Source organism: Empidonax traillii, unplaced genomic scaffold, assembly GCF_003031625.1.
Source record: "Empidonax traillii isolate 1590-97213 ecotype Southwest subspecies unplaced genomic scaffold, ASM303162v1 scaffold115:size2055165, whole genome shotgun sequence".
In the NCBI taxonomy this organism is placed as follows: Eukaryota; Metazoa; Chordata; class Aves; order Passeriformes; family Tyrannidae; genus Empidonax; species Empidonax traillii.
The window spans coordinates 816,288-833,207 of record NW_020955308.1 but is presented as its reverse complement, the minus strand read 5'-3'; the positions used below and the strand labels follow the sequence as shown (position 1 = coordinate 833,207).

General features: G+C 36.4%; 1 long non-coding RNA gene across 2 annotated transcripts; it reads right to left on the bottom strand.

The window, feature by feature from the left end:
* Nucleotides 1-1,019: 1,019 nt before the first annotated feature.
* Nucleotides 1,020-7,187, bottom strand: LOC114057115. Of its 2 annotated transcripts, none has more exons than XR_003571134.1 (3): nt 7,079-7,187; nt 4,926-5,012; nt 1,020-1,629 (listed from the first exon to the last, which is right to left on the bottom strand). It is a non-coding gene; the product is annotated as an uncharacterized LOC114057115 (long non-coding RNA). The 2 variants fall into 2 exon arrangements; XR_003571135.1 differs by lacking the exon at nt 1,020-1,629 and adding an exon at nt 3,604-3,710.
* Nucleotides 7,188-16,920: the final 9,733 nt, after the last annotated feature.

The following is a 16,920-nucleotide window of genomic DNA, read 5'->3' as shown; positions in this document are numbered from 1 at the left end:
GTCTCTATTTCTCGACATGATGTTGAAAGCATGTTCCTGTTTTAATAAAACATGGGGTTTTTTTGCACCAATGCTTTGTAGCATATGCAATATGGATATTAAATCACAAAAACTACTACTTTTTTCATAAAATAATAATAAATTATAATTGATAATTGATAAAATATAAGAAGAAGAAAATAATAGCAAAAGCCTTCACAGTTGTTATAAACATACCATAATCTCTATTTTGTTTAGCAGAAATACACATTAACTTCAACTGTGTTAAAAACATTTACCTAATCACATGGTTTTAATATTTTTTGTTGTCATCTAATAACTAATACAATCATTATTCAACTAACCATTGCAAATCCTCTGAAAGAGTAAATCTTACAAAAAGTGAATGTTATACCAAGTTTTGTGTCACTTCCCTGAATATTTGATTTTTTAAAAATCAGAATATTAAAGACACTTGCATATTTTACATGAAGTCCAGAAATCAAGTTGTTCAACTAATATTAAATGTCTAAAATTCCATAAAAGAAGATAGAATATTTTCATTAGATAAGACTTTTTGCCAATAAACAATTGTAACAGAGGAGAAACCAGTCCTTTTTCTAATTCCATAACTTAAGATAAAGCTGAAGGATTAAAATAAGAACAATAAGCATGTTATCATCCCATTATTATGAAGCATATCTCAGTTACATTGAACTATTACAAATAAATGACAGGGAAAATAATCTACTTGGTTGGAATAAGTGTCATACAATACTTTGTATAAAAATAAAAGAACATTTGGGATAGAAACCCCAAAATTATTATTATGCTAACTATGTAACAAGTATCAGACAAAAAATGCAAGCTATTAATTAAATAAACCAAAACATATGAAGAAAAACAAAAGAGGATAACATTTCATACAACACTTAATTTTATTTATTTAATCTTGTCTCAGGCGCCTGTAATATTTAAGTGTTACCCAATTACCACAGTACAAAGCCCTAAAACCACTGAAACAAAATTCAAAAAGCTCAGATATCTAGCCAAGACAGCGCAATTCAAACTTCCTATCAAAAGAAATCAATTGCTCACAGGTACAAAGAACAGGAAAAAAAGGGAATAGAAGGAATGAATTACACAGTGGAATGGGCAAAGAGTGGATGAGAATAAGCCATCCTAAATCACAGCGACTGTTTTTATAGTATTTTAGGTGTTCGCAGTACTTTAGATACAAACCCAAACCCTGAATAACTCTATAGCAGCAGAATTCAAGCCTAAATGCTGTCAACTCCCCAAGAACAGGGAGAGGGGACAGAGTACCCAAATAAAGTTAAGCACAGATAAAACCCACACACATACAGTAAATGTTAGAACATTCTGTTTAGTATGTTTACATTTTAAGAACAAGACTATAAGCATGGAACGAGGTTAGAAAAGGATTTGCTTTTTTTTTCTTTAAAACATGACACATGTAATACATAACCCAGATAATCTTCTCACAGACATTTGAGAATTGACCACAAAGTGAATAAGCCTTGCAGCATAGCTGGAGTGAGTAAGTCATTCTTCTCCAGAAGTGCAAATGAGAGGCAGATTCTGTAAAAGTTGCAGCTTCCAGATCAAGGAGTCCTGTTCGGGGTCAAACTGTGACAAGGTAAAGGAAGGAGACAGATAGCATCGTCCCTAACCTTTAGCAGCATCTCTAGAACAGAAATTGTAACACCATATTAGGTACCCAAGATACTTTCCTGTCTCAAAGGGAGATATCCACAACACCTAAAGTTGGTAAAATGAGAAACACCAGTGACAAAGGTTAGCTAAAGTCACATGCCATCTTTGAGATGTCTTGCTGGCAACTTTGGAAAGGCACTTTGCCATCCAGGAAGCCACACCTCGAAAATGATTTTTAAAAGAAAACTCCTCCATATTTTTTCTCCCAAGAATTCAATAATCTTTCTCCTTCCTATTAAAAGAAAAAGATATCTCTGTGTAGCTATTGACACAGCACACTTCTTAAACCTGTTTCTCAGAGTGAAGCTCTACAGCCAGTTTGGGTGTATGTAAACCAGTAAATAAAAATGGGCCAGGGACCAGTCTCTGACCTCTGTCTTTGAGGCCACAAGGCTCTGACTAGCAGATTTTATACTCCTTAGGACTAGTCTCCTCTAGAGAGATTTACCCTGGGTTAGCATAGGAAGGGTGTGAATCAAGAGTTAAGCAGTGTGGACAACAAGAATTCAGTGCTGAAGCCTGCTCTGCTGTTATCTTTTATTTAGAGAATGGTCCCCCCACTACTCTGGGGAAGGAGCATTGTTCGGCCTCCCTAAGAAAATCAGCAAGAAAAAACATTTGTAAAAACAGATAACAGAATCTATTACATCATTTGGCAGAAACTGGGAAAAAAATATGCTTTTGGGATGCAAACATTTTTATGTTTCAGTCTTGAAAACTAAATAAATTTTGGAAGAAATTACTCGTTTTAACCTGGTTATAAGATATACCTTACTGTGACAAGATGGATTTGAGATTCATTGGGCCAGAAAGGAAAAGCAAGTTGGGAATATGGCTTTCTAGTTTGGTGATGCTGGCTGCTCAGTGATTCTAGGTTCTGTCCCCAAAAATATCGGTCATTTTGGCATATAAACCAATGATTGTTGAATGCAAAGCTCAGCAGTGTGATTACACAAGTAGGGACAAGAAACATAGGACTCTCCCTCTGAAATGGGTGCCCTAAGTTTTCACGCTCAGTGGAGGTGTTCATATCTGCTACTGTTCTATTAACTAGAACCCTCTCCCAGGAGGATGTGAAGGAACAGGGACTGCCTGTATGGATGTTCCAGCCAGTAAACATGGGAAAAAATAAAATACCACTCTTTTTTCAGGGAGAGAGAGAAAGATTTTCCTTGTATTTTTTAGGGGTTTTGATAATACTGGGACAAAATCAGTATAAAAAAACTTCATGGAGCCCCAATGAAGCTTAAACAGAGAAAGGTTCCATTTCTCAAACGAAAAGGAATGTTAGGCAAAAATTAAGGCATCATAATGTGTCTCCTGCCGTTCTTGGAAGGTGATAAATCAAAATGCCCATTGAGCAACAAATATTTTCAAGAGTGCTGTTTTGATCTAATTTCCCTCTAAGTCTCAGTTTAGGTGCCTACACCTAATCTTAGACATTGCATTGCTCTAAAAGTATATTCACCTAGAATAGAAAGTATATCCACATAGAAACATGTCTATGCATCTTCAGTGGCACACACACATCCACATTCTACTGTATTCTCTGCTATCAGCTTAGACAAAATCATTGAACAAATCACATTAATATTGTCTCCTATCATTACCTAGTTTAGGTGTTATGACTACTCATCACCACTGAGAGGACAGAAAAAGTGGAGATTTGGCAGCTGTGGATGGCAGGCTGGCTTTCTTGAATTTAGGTGCTGTAGTCACTGTGACTAAACACCCTGAATAATGTCTAGCTTAAATCATCATTTACAAAATAAGGAATTGATACCAAGCTATGCAAAGAGGTGTATGATAATGAGGAAGACAAAGAGAACTAAATCCATGTCAAGTACTATTATAATTTCATGAATGACAGTTATGTGCTGACCACTTGTTTCTTAAAGCCTTTTCTTCTCTACCCCAGGGGAATACAGTTTCTGATGACTTTCACCTAGCTTTCACCCTGTCTTCAGTCAAGTTTCAGGTTCTGAATCAGAAACCTAAAAATTGTACCAGGACAAATATCGTTCTATGATGCTATTACTCTAGCAGATGCAATAAATGAGACACCCTCCTCATCAGTGAAAAACTAAAATTATGCGATAAGAAAGTGTCCATGTCAACAGTGAGATACTGAGTTTAGTCATGAGGATGTAGAACAATTGCATCAGGTTTAAACAGAGGAAGAGGTGGGAAAAATCTGTAATCTTTATGTGCTCCAATAAGTTCAACTCTAAACCCTGCATTTCTAATTAACTCCTAAAAGTTTGCTGTCATTTTTACTTTGATCTCCTGTCTAAATTCACCATCACACAAGCAAAGAAATAAATAGTGAAGACATTTAAATGACAGTGAAACAGTAAAAGAACAAAAACCCACAACATCCATGGAAGTCTCTCTCTTTCTTGGAATAGATCTGAATAAGTATCATGTTAAAAAAGTATCTGCAACAATGCTATGTGTGTGAAGACTGCTTAGATTGCACTGTCTAAGACGGCTGTGGTAAAAATGGTGTTCTAACCATCCAGGAATTACGTGCACAGAGTATTTCCATATTCTTGGCAAATGCTTGCACAGGGCTAGGACTGAGGTGAATACACACGTTAATGCTCACCAGATCCTTCATACAGATAATCTGTACCAAGTGCTTCTCTTGATATGAATAATTCACCTTATTACTGACTTCATGGCCTATTGAGTAATGCAAGTGTGCTATGCAAAGACAAAGCCTTAAATCCATAATTGTACTTTTTGTTTTGCTAGAGGATTTTTATTTTGTTCAGTATACAGCATTATCTTTAATCCCGAAAAGGGCTTGTTACATGATTCTGCATTGTACCACAAGATTGTTCCATTTGTTAAATGGAGTAATATTATTTTATCCATCTGGTAAATCGCTCTGGGGTTTGCAGAAGAAACAGGAATATTTATTTTAATATGTTGGATGGTAGCCTCTGCACAAAGACACAGTAATTATATCTTTCACTATGCCCCTACCCAAGCCCACAATATGTATGTATATAAATAAAATGGAATGTACGTTTGGCCTTTAAGTCTTGTTTCTGGCATGTTGCATTACTTACTTTATGTCAGCCCTGTGTAATGTGATACAGATCTGTATTCTGGTATCACTAGTTCGGTCAGAGTCAGTGTTTGTTTTACCATCTTGCAAAAGCAATAACTCTTACAACTGTCCAGATAGATACAAATCTCACCTGAAATATTCAGAATGAATCCTAAGACGGTTTGCTGGCATCCAGACGGGAAACTGTAGTGCTCTTGCTCTTTTCTTCTACCAAGACCTGAATACTGAGAAAAACAATATTTACAACTGAGTGAGTTTCCAAACTGCCTAACTTTTCAGCTGTGTGTTTTTTATATGTTAAATATGGTTCAGAAGATTAAAGTCTTCGTTTTAGGCAAAGAAAGGAAATAATGTTTCCTGTCCCATTTGCCAAGCTAAGTGAACAACTGTTCCAGCACAATTAGAATTGTTAATTGATTTGAAAACATAGGGCTTTGAAGGTGGAAAACTGCTGACATTATTTCAATGGGGAAATGCACTCCTGAGAGAGAGCACTGCAGTACAATTTCTCTCCTTGTTTTGTTGAATATACATCTATAAAAACACTGTGAATCATGCAGTAAAAACTGCTGTGCTGATATCATAAATCTCTGATAATAAAAATTTCATTGTTGAAACAATAAAATAGACTTTTATTATAACACAGAGTATCCACCTAAACATTGTCCTTTTAGCTTCTTTGAGTTAAATGTATGCACAGTTTTACAGTCTATAAACAGATCTGGAATAAAAGTTAATAAATGTCAAAATTTGCATTTCAAAAAATTCTTGCTGCATTTTAGGGAAGATCAATCTATGAACCTTTCAACATTATGTCAAATGAAATGCTAATTGTACCTTTAGGAATTTCAGAGACAGTGACAAGAAACTAAATGCTCTGTTCCTTTGCATCAGCAAGTCGAGGATAATTGTATATCTACTCTTGTGAACTTCTAAGAAAAAAAGAGATGCTAAGGAAAAAGGGTTTTCTATTCTTTAACTCAGGAGAGTAAACTCCTTCAGCCACCCTTCATCAATCTACCTTCAAATAAATTGTGTTAACATGTTGACAATGGACAAATCACATAGAGCTACATTTATTCATTTTATAATAGGTTTGTCAAATGAACTTCAGCTAGAGATTTAAGAGTGAGAAACATTTCCATCCAGGAATAACAGGCTTTTTCTATCCAAGTTGCTAGAATGGTTTGTACATACATTTCTTTTTTTTTTTTTTTTGGAAACAACTACCTTTCTCCTCCCTCTTCAAATATTAGTAAAGTACTAGGTCTTTGACGGGTAAACCCACTAAATATATAAAGAAGATGTATAAGAGGTTTTTTACATCCTCTCTAGATAAATTCATAATACATCCCTTGTTTTGTTTAGGAATCAATCTTAGCAGTTTATCTCTAAGCAGCACAAATTGTATGCCATAGTGGTAAGTGCAAGAACACACTCATGCAATAAGGAAAACTAGCTGGAAAGTAGCACCTAATTCAGGTTTGCAATGTTTTCCCTGGTATTAGCCTACCCTCACTATTGAAATATATTTTGTACAGCAACACTGAGATAGTTGAAACATTTATTTTCTGTGTGGAAATTGAGAGACAGAATGAACCCAAGGAAATGTTTATGCTCATGTTAACTTATTCAGTCAGCTTTATCCTGATCAGGCCTGGACTAGGCATCTTCTAACTATCTAAATCCTTTTATAGCGTACAATCTGTGGTTTCCAAAACAGAGACCAGCCTCATCCTGCCTTTCTGCCTTATGATCTATAGGCCTACATTTGTATATTTTAGGTCATTCAGTGTAAAAACATTTCAAACTGTATTTCATTGAGAAGTTATAAAAAGAGGCCACACTTCAGAGCTAGAATTCATATTGGTGAAACTACTTCTCTTAGTGTTACCACTGTATATCTGAAAAGGAAGCTGCAGATCTTACACTTAAGTGTTTGAGCCAGATCCTACTGTCACTAAAATTGAAGGCAATTTTGTCTTTGATGGGAATAGGGATTAGGTGGGATCCTTGTATTTATAGGTCTACAAGAGTATGTACTGACAGACATATTTTTAATTTACACTAAGCAAACATGAAATTATGTGTTCATATAAATATATGTGATATATTTAAGTAATTTCAGATCTGTGTAATCTCTCGCTGCTAGAATACAAGATAATCACTGGCTCAAATTTGATATTCATCCATTTTTTTAAAAAAATGCTGATTTCTATGCCATCTCCATGATATATAATAGCTAGATAATTGGAAAATATGGTAAACACGGACCTTACCTACCTAGTACTTCTTTTTATAGCAACTATTTCCAAATGTATGTTTTCTCTGTTCTTCAGTAAAACCAAATCCTGACTCTCTGTTCTAACAAAATGTTATTCAGTTTCACATTTGCTATAGGTATATTGGAACAAGAAGCAATACACATTAGAAATAAAGGAATTTTACAAATATTGTTTTACGAACAACATTGTACTACAACTTTTTGGGATAAGTGTGTTTCAGTATACCTGTAAAATTTTTAACCATAATTTCCAAACAAATTTTATGGATGTAGACAATTCACTGGGGCCCTTCCTTCACCAGTATATCTTTCACAAATATAAAGTTTACAATCAGGTGGATTTTTATTTTCATTTGACTTCATGCCTACATTAAAAAAAAAGAACAGATAGGAAACAGACAGAACTTTCTTAAGCACTATGTTCATATCCTTTTCTTTTTTTTTTTTTTTTTTTAGGAGTCAAAACTGCAGGCTAATAAAGACCATTTAAAATAAAAGGGACCATTACTCCTCAGTTTTATATGAGCTTACATGCTTTCATTGTGCAAAGTGTGTTATTAATTTAACATGCCAGATTCATAGGTTTCTGCAATATCAGGTTTGATGTATTCATTATCGGCACTCAGTACATTAATTCACGCTGAAGTCCGGTAAATCAAAATTATACCATCTGGCTTCCTGTTCTTAATGATGAATTTGATGTAGGGGTGATTAAGATTGTTAGGCTTTTGAATTTTAATGTAAAAATTAGGGGATTAAAAAGGCATTTAGAAATGACCAATAGTTAGAATAAACTTACTGACAGGATCTAATTTGTGTACTTGCTAGTAAAGCTCCATTTTAATTAGCAGCCACAGTCTTTCAGCACAAGCTCAAAGAGACAGAAGTTTAGTGATTAAGAAGATGAAGCTGTTAAATTGATAAATTGACCTTGAAATACTTGTAACTGTGGGGGATGGCCTAGTAGTTGTATGGTTGGTATGTTGTGCTACCACATGGGGGAAAGAGTTTCGTGACTGACCCTGGTAATTCTGCCTTCTTAGATGATTGACCAGCTGGGAATGGGACAAATCACAGAGGTGACCCCCTCAGTGTCTAAATTCAATTGCTCAGTTCGCAAGCAAACAAATTCCATTATTATTCAGCACTTGCTGGCAGATAGCCTGAAATACCACCTCAGTTCTTCAACATCTTACTCACTACCTTTGCCAGAGAGAGGTGCTAAAACAAGGTAAAAACGATAATGGGGTTGAAACGACATCATAAGTTGAATGATGACCTGTCAACTTCCATTGAGAGCAAAACAGTCAGGGACAAATTTGGCTCTCACTTGTCAAATGTTCTTGACAGTGGCCAAGCAGTCAAATCTTTGACAAGACAATTCCATTGTACCTATGATATTTTATTAATCTCAAACAAAGACATTGCATACTGGTGCATGGAAATTGCTAGAAATCTTTAACAGGACAGATAAAATATGTTAGAGCTGTAGCATACAAGGGGAAGATAGCTCTGCTTAGGGTGGTTGAGCTTGTTACACGTGGAATCATATTAGGGCCAACAAGCTAAGGAAACTCAAATTCATACACAAAGTATAATTGAAATGATAATTTAGAAAACTATGCTCCCATGTTTTGGCAAAGTTGCAGTTATTTGTAGCATCTCAGAGAAATGTGATAATACGTTAAATCTCATCTTCCCTTTAAAAATCCTAAAGGTAGTCACTCATATTGGTACACTGTGGCAGGTATAACTTACAAGAGAAAACGAGTACATTTGTACATATCAACAGTTTGAAGGATTCTTATTCCTTGGCAAGTCAGGGAATATTTTAAGTCTTATATTTTAGAGGAAATCGAATCTTGACTAACCGCTGCAATTTATGTCATTTTAAATAAGATATATTTGAATAAGTATATTTTTCATGCCCTAAAAAGACTGATGTCTTCTTTTATAAGCTCATCCTGTGACACACTTGAGTAGGTAGGTATATTGATTTTTTTTCTTTTTCTGATGGCAATGAAGTGTAAATGGAAAATATCAGACTTGGCAATCACTTAAACCATGTGAAAATTTCAGAGTGAAGGCTATTAGAGTCACTTTGTGATCTCCCTAGATGACCAAGGGAAAAAACATTTCTACATTTCTTCAGATCCTTTGTGTGACAGCTAAGGAGAATAACATTTTTTCTAATATGCCAGTTTTACTCTCTAGTTGAGAATAACCTCAGTGCTTTCTTATGTCACTAGCTGAGAGAAGATGAAAGACCCAGCCTTGTGTAAATGGCTTTGTCTAACCATCAGTCTTTAGCTCTGCATGGCAGCTGTACTATTGACATTAGCTTGTGCACTGGGTGAAATTGAAGTGAGTTAAATGTGACCTTGGCTTAGTTGTTGAAGTAGAAATGAACTCTACTGGGAGTGAAAAAAAATAAGACCAGTTTCTCTAACTTCATTTTTTCTTTAATGAGTTTAACAGCACTCTTAGGATTTGGTACATTTTATAAAAAAGCTTTTATTTCCTTTTCTATTATACAGTGAGTAATCACCATTAGTAAGGTTAGCTTGCCCTTTTAGTATAAAATCCTGATTTTAGGTGTTTATATCCCAATTACTATAAAAAGCAGATCTCTCTCTCAAAAAAAAAATATCCGCTATCTTTTCTCTATGTTGTCTGCTGTACCATTTCTCAAAAACCTGTTACCATACTTATTAATTATAGTTAAAGCACTAAAAAAATGCCAAATGTTCAGTGCTTCAAATGACTTTGCATTGTCTTTATGTTACATTGAAATTAACTGAACTACTTACTGGTAAATCATATGCTCATGTGGGAAACATGCAGATAAATGAGGATAGTTTGGACCCAACCCAGGATTTTCATCTTGTTGATATTCTGCATTTCTTCTGTGTGTACATGACAACATGGGATATCTGAAGGTGGGCGCAAGAACCAGAAACAACCAGCCACATTCTCACCCAGGTGTTCAGCTTATTGTGGATAAGGGTTCAACTGGGGATCACAGAATCATAGAATGGTTTGTGTTGGAAGGGATCATCTAGTTTCAGTTCCCTCTGTCATGGGCAGGGATGCAACTCACTAGATCATGTTTCTCTGGGCCCCACCCAACCAGGACTTGAACATCTTCAGAGATAGGGCATCCACAAATTCCCTGGACAGCCTGTTCCAGTGCCTTACCACCCTGTCATTAGAGAATTTTCTCCTAATAATGAAATTAAATCTCTCTTTTTTAGCTTAAAAATCTTCCCCCTTGCCTGATTGCTATCTACCCATGAAAAAGTGAGTCTCCCTTTTTATAAGCCCCCTTTAAGTGCTAGAAAACCTCCTGATCTCCCCAGAACCTTCTCTTCTCCCTAGCTCTCCCAGCCTGTCTATGTCGGAGAGGTGATCCAGTACTCTCATTATCTTTGTGACCCTCCTCTGTACCCACACTAACAGGTCCACATCTTTCTTATGCTGAGTCCAGAGCTGTACTCTAGGTGGGGTTTCATGAGGCCAGAGTAGAGGGGGAGAAACACTGCTGAAGTCTGCAAACACACATTTTTTTCATCTTTTCATCTACCTTCTCCTCAGGGCTACTGTCAGTGACTTCTTGCAGTCTGTACTCATGTGTGGGATTACCACAGCAGCATCTTGCACCTGGACTTATGGAACTTCATGGGCCCACTTCTCAAGTCCGTCTGGATAGCACCCCTTCCTTCTGTTGTGTCAACTGCACTGCTCAGCTCCGTGTCATTTGCAAATTTGCAGAGGGTGCACACAATCTCATTGTCTTTGTCACTGATAAAGATTTAGAGAGCACCAGTCCCAGGACAGAGCCCTGACAGTCACCATTTGTTCGCTGTCCTCCACCCAGACATAGAGCCATTGACCAGATCTCTCTGGCTGCATCCATGCAGCTAATTCCTTATTCACCAAATAGTCCACCCTTCAAACACGGGTGTGTCCAATTTGGTGTTAAGGATTTTGTGTGGAACTGTGTCAAACGTCTTGCAGAAATCTAGGTGGATGACATTGATCAGTCTTCCCTTTTTAACCATTGCAGTCACTCCATCACAGAAGGCAGCACGTTGGTCAGGCACAATTTGCCCTTAGTGAAGCCATGTTGGTTGTCTCAGATCACTTCCCTGTCTTGTATGTGCCCTAACATTGCTTCCATGAGGTTATGTTCCATAGTGTTCTCAGGAACAGAGGTAAGGATTACTGTTCTGTAGATTTTCCTTTATTCTGCTTTTAGAAATAGAAGGGAAGTTTCCCTTTTTACAGTCACTGAGGTTTACACCTGACCACCATCCTGACTTTACAAACAGGATGGAGTGTGACTTGTTGATCACATAAGGTAGTTCCCTTAGGACCCTGTGATGCATGTCATCAGGCCCCAGAGACTTGTACCTTTTCAGTTTTGTCAGATGGTCTCAAACCTGCTCTTTGCTTACTTTGTTCCCCCATCCTGGAGGTTGAGAGATGTGAGCCTGACTGCCAGTGAAGAGTCAGGTGAAGAGCTTGCTGAGTACCTCAGACTTCTCCATATCCATTGTCACTGAAGCTGTACTGGGCTATGTATATCAGATACTCCCACCAGCCCGCAAGATAATCTCGGTGAAATCAAACAGAAGAGTAAACCTCATGTTTACTGTTGAGGTAATAAAGTAGACATATTTTATAGAAAAGGATTTCAGAGGAAGCTGCATAGTTGGGAACCAGAAGATGAGCTGTTCCAAGGCTCTGTGGATTCAGAACCACTACAGGAGAAAGAAGGCCAGAAACTTTCAGAGAAAGAATCGACCACAGAGAAATCTTTCCCTACCTTCCTGACTGCTTCTGAGAGATCTCAGCTCTGCTGCTCAGACTAAAGGCAGAATGCTCTGATCTTGGAAAATCTGCTGCAGCAGTCCCAACACTGAGCATACCTCTGGATGAAGAACAACTTGCTCTTGGTGGGAGAGACCTACAACAAAAATACAATGATAACAATTTGGGGGGATTAGGCAGGAGGTTGCCTGCAGCTGTTTGTCAAAAGACTATCCTTTTGTTTTGGGCATTTTGGCAAGCAATTTTTTTCCCAATAGGTGAACTTCAGTGAATTTACATTCACAGAATTGAACAGTATAATATCATAAACTACCTGAGGTATTGGTCAAAGTAATTAGAATGATAACTAAAGACAAGTGAAAGCTATTTGGTTTTGGTCAGCTTTATTTTTTTTTTAAATGTAGGTATATGCAGAAGCCTGTTAATTTCAATGAAATCTCTCCCAAGAAAGAACTGAGTCTTTATCACAATTTTTTTATTTGATATTTTAACCCTTTAGTTTTGGGGTTTATGCCCAATAAAACACTATTTTCCTGGTCATATTTTTAAATCAGTCAAATAATTCCCACTCAATTACATTTCCCAAGCCTTCTTATGTGGTTCTAGTTTCAGTTTCTTACAATTTACTGCTTATAAGCAATGGGTCAAAGGTTTACATGATATATTCCCTACATCTAGATTTTCTGTATTGCTATTTGAAAATTGAAAATCTTTCTTTCCATCTTCAGTGTCTTTCTCTTATATTTTTCTATATTATGTCATAACCATATATCTGTCCTTGGTCTTAGCCTTTCCAACTGCTCTTTATTTTAGTGTCCACCTCACTCATTTTGACTTATTTTCCAGTTTTGTGCAGTCATCAAATTTCAGCCTGTTACTGCACATTCTGTGTTTCAGGTTACTTTTATATAAGGTGAATAAAATCTGTCTTAATAGTGTTACTTTGGCCTTATACTTGTCTGATACTTTCCTCATTCACAACTGTTAGTACTTATAACTACCCTTTATAATATATATGTCAATCCTTGGTACATTAATGTAACATACTGTCAGTACCATAGATCACCAGACCTGCAGCAAACTTCTCAGGAGTTCCCTGAAAAACCTTCGCTAGGAACCCAAGACATAATTTGTCAGTAGTTTTTGCCTGTTTAAATCCATTTGAATTTCTTTAAAACCTTTTTTTGCAAACTAAGCGAAGTATCTCAATTCTGTAGTTGTCATAGTTTCTTCATGGTTGAATTTAATTAAGTCCATAAGTCTTCTGGATTAGAGGATTATATCACAGGAAAATCCTTTGATAAAATCAGGAATGAATGGAAACCGGTATTGTCAGAGTGTTTGAAATCATATGCAGTGTCGGATTAATGTTTTTAAAGAAAAGCTGTCAAGTAAGAAGAGTTGTGGGCTGGAAATCACAGCCATTTCAAGCATCCTGTAGGTGAGCAGTGCAGGGCTAGGACATTCTGGACTGCAGAGAAAATGCCTGGCAATGTCAGATTCAGCCTTAGAAAAGCAGATGGCCAGAAGCAGTGACACAGATAAGTCCCTGGAACACCAAAAGTATCTCCAGCACACAGAGCAGAGGCTGTGTGTATTAGTGAGCATTTTCTCAGTATTACCAAAAGTGTTCACATTTCCATAAGCCACCAAAGGACATGGCAAATGAACCAATTCCTGACAGAATAGAATTATAGAACAACCCAGGTTTTAAGAGATATTGAAAGATCATCTGGTCCAACCTTTCATGGGAAAGGGAGGCTAGATGAGATTACTTAGCATCTTGCCTAATCACACTTCCAGGCGTGAGGACTTCACTCATTGTTCTCATGGCAAAAAATTTCTTTCTTGTATCAAGATGAAATCTCTCCTAGTGAAACTTGAAGCTGTTGCTTCTTTTCTTCTCTGTGTGGTTCTTTGTGAAGAAAGAGCCTCCATCTTCTTTGTAGCTGCCCTTTAAGCACTAGAATGCTGTGAAAAGGTCACCCTGAGTCTTCTATTCACCAAGAAGAAAAGATTTAACTCCTTCAGTCTTTCCTCATAAGACAGGTTCTTCAGCCTTCTGATCATCTTTGTGGTCTTTATTTGAACTCTTTCCAGTCCACCTTTCCACCTCTTTCTTGAACTGTGGGGACTCAGTCCTGCCAGAGTCCCAAAATCACAAACAAATGGTGGTATTTCCTCAGAGGGGGAGGAGTAAAGTTTATATTTTACTCTCATTCCTTTTTTTTCTTTTTTTTTTTTCCTCCTTTTTTTTTTTTAAAAAAAATTTTTAGATTCAGTTTCATTGTTAATTCCCTTTGACATTTTACAGATTTTTTTCTCTCAAAGTATATGATCCAGTGCTTTCAATGCCTTCTTATTGTTAGAACTGTATAGCAAAGCCTCCAGTGTTTACATACATTACTAGTGATGACCTGCTATTTTATAGAGCTCATTAGCAGGGGAAAAGCACCAAACTTAGGAAACACAGAACTTAAAGGTATTATCAGATAAATAACCATTCATATGGTTTTAAGATAGAAATATACTTCAGAGTAATTCTGAAATTCACACTCATGGTCTTGTACAGCTTTAGAAAATCCATGTAATTAATTGATATCTTTACCTTTCAAAGTATTTGGTTCACCTTTCATCTTACAAGTCAAGCTTTCTAGATTTTAGCTAGATCACCTCTTAAATATGTGCTACTTTGCCCTTTTCAGTTCCAAAGAGATTATAAATAAACTTCCTAAAGGTTTCCCTATCTCTTCTGGGACGCTTCATCAAATGTGTACCTTCTGGTCCTTTAGTTTTGTCAGTCTTTAAATGTTCTAATTTCTAGGTCACCTCTTCTGGCACGATCTTGAGTTTCTTCAGTATGCTTTCCACCTCTGCTGTTAAATTTATGTCTGTTTCTGGCATCTGTTCCCAATCCTCCTCTGTGAACACTGAGGCTCAGAATTCATTAAAATTTTTAGCAATGCTTACCTAGACTGTCAATAAATTACTTTCACTATCTTTTTGAGGTCTTACTGTTTCTTTCACTGATGTCTTGCTCTTATTAGTCAATTTATCCTAACTTTATCCTGTTTTCTCCTTTCTTTTACAACAACATAACTCAGAAGTCACTGTTAAAAATTATTATAGGAACTGTACAAGAAAGTAAATCAACCAATCTTTTAAATTTTTTGTTTAGTCTTGTTCCTCTTTTTCCTCCATGTTGTTGCCTACTTTGTGTTCATTTTGCAATTTTCCCTGGCTCCCAATCTACTGTGAAGAGGTGAATTTCCTTCAGGCAGCTCCCTTCTCTAATACAACCCAAAGGTGTTATGCCTTCCAAAGACATAATAGCTTGGATTCTAATATACTCTGTACTCTGTCAATTATTTTAATTCATGCAAATTAAATGTAAAGCCATAGAAAAAGCTATTGAAACACTCACCTTGCCTGAGTATCAAGATTTATCAGACACAGATCAAGTCCATTTTATCAATGAAGCTGTCCTAGGCTGGCATCCGGTTTCTTCTTCCCATTGTTTATTGAGATTTTTGAGGGAAAATACCTAAATGAAAAATCAATTTGAAAATTTGCAGTGTTGTGAGTGAAATCTTAGGGTCCACTGAAAACTGAATGCAGACATTGCCAGCTAATAACAGCTGCAAATCAACTTAACTATGGTTTATTTATACAAGAGTTTTGCATGACGTGAACTAAATGCTAAAGATAGCAATAATGTTTGAATAATGTCAATAAAATCAGTACAGCTTTGTGCATGGATGCTTTTATGCTTGTTTTAAGGTGCTGTAGATCAATTAAGATTGAACCAGTGTAAAACTCTTTTAAAAATTGTTAAACAGTACCTCAAAAGATCTGGGCATTTGTACCTTTCATTTTGAGACCAGCTATAACTCTAGATGTAGTTGTACACTACAGTCATTAACCTGTTTGAGAACCTGATAAATTCAGAGCTCTAACAATTTTTACTATTGACATTATCTTTGCTATAGTTCTTGAATTTGCATACACACATCTTGGAAAAACCCATGAGTGCCTCATTATTTTCAAAATTTTTCATGTTTACCTGTTTTTATCACTTTAAGTATTGTGAATTTTTCTTTCCTTTCCACACCCCCCCTGCCCCTAGGCATTTTGTTGTCTGTTTTGTTGTTTGATATTATTGTCACCTTGTCCACCCATCTGCTTCTTGAAGCTATTTCTTTCCTCATTTTTGACAGTGCCTGTATAATGTTTCTCACACATCTGGTTTCTCTCCTATATACTGGCTTAAGCCCTCCCTCATGTTTCTGTGTATCCTCTTAGCATCTGGTAGATCACTGCCTCTTTGAGGAGCTGCGTATTCAGAAAGCAGCTTTCTGCTGCAGTGCTGTGAAACTCCAGGTAGGCTGGGGTGATGCTACAGTAGAAAATAATTATTATTCAGTGTCTGATGCAAAAATTCAGTACATAATGAAAGAATCTATTGTTATGCATATACTCATGGGAACAGTGTGAGGGTTTCTGAAGAAACCTTTGGTTTAAATATTTCAGTTAAAATGTCATTCTTAGTGTTACATCAGTTTAACACTCGGATTTAAAAAAAATGGAGTAAGTTTTGAGAGTACCATTTTTATAATAATTATCCTGTTTATTTTTCACGGTACTCCTAGAATGCTTTTACTTACGTGTTTTCAGAGCCTCTACCACCTAGGACTAGTTAATAAAGACATAACACCACACAGTCTTATCCAGACCAATACATCTTCCCTGTGGGTTTTTTCCCCTCAGTACTTTTTCCTTCACAAACAGACATACCTACCTATTCCTTGAACTCATGGATGCGCCTTCCTCTTTCCCCATCACTGTCCCGTATACCACCATTCCCTTACTTTCCTACCAGTTTAATGCAATTCTTCTTATTGATGAAGCACTGATGTAATACCATATTAATTCACACTTAATACTAATATGCATTATATCTTTGTACTTATGCTTGGTTTCAAGAGTTTTCTTATGTCTTACAGGAAAA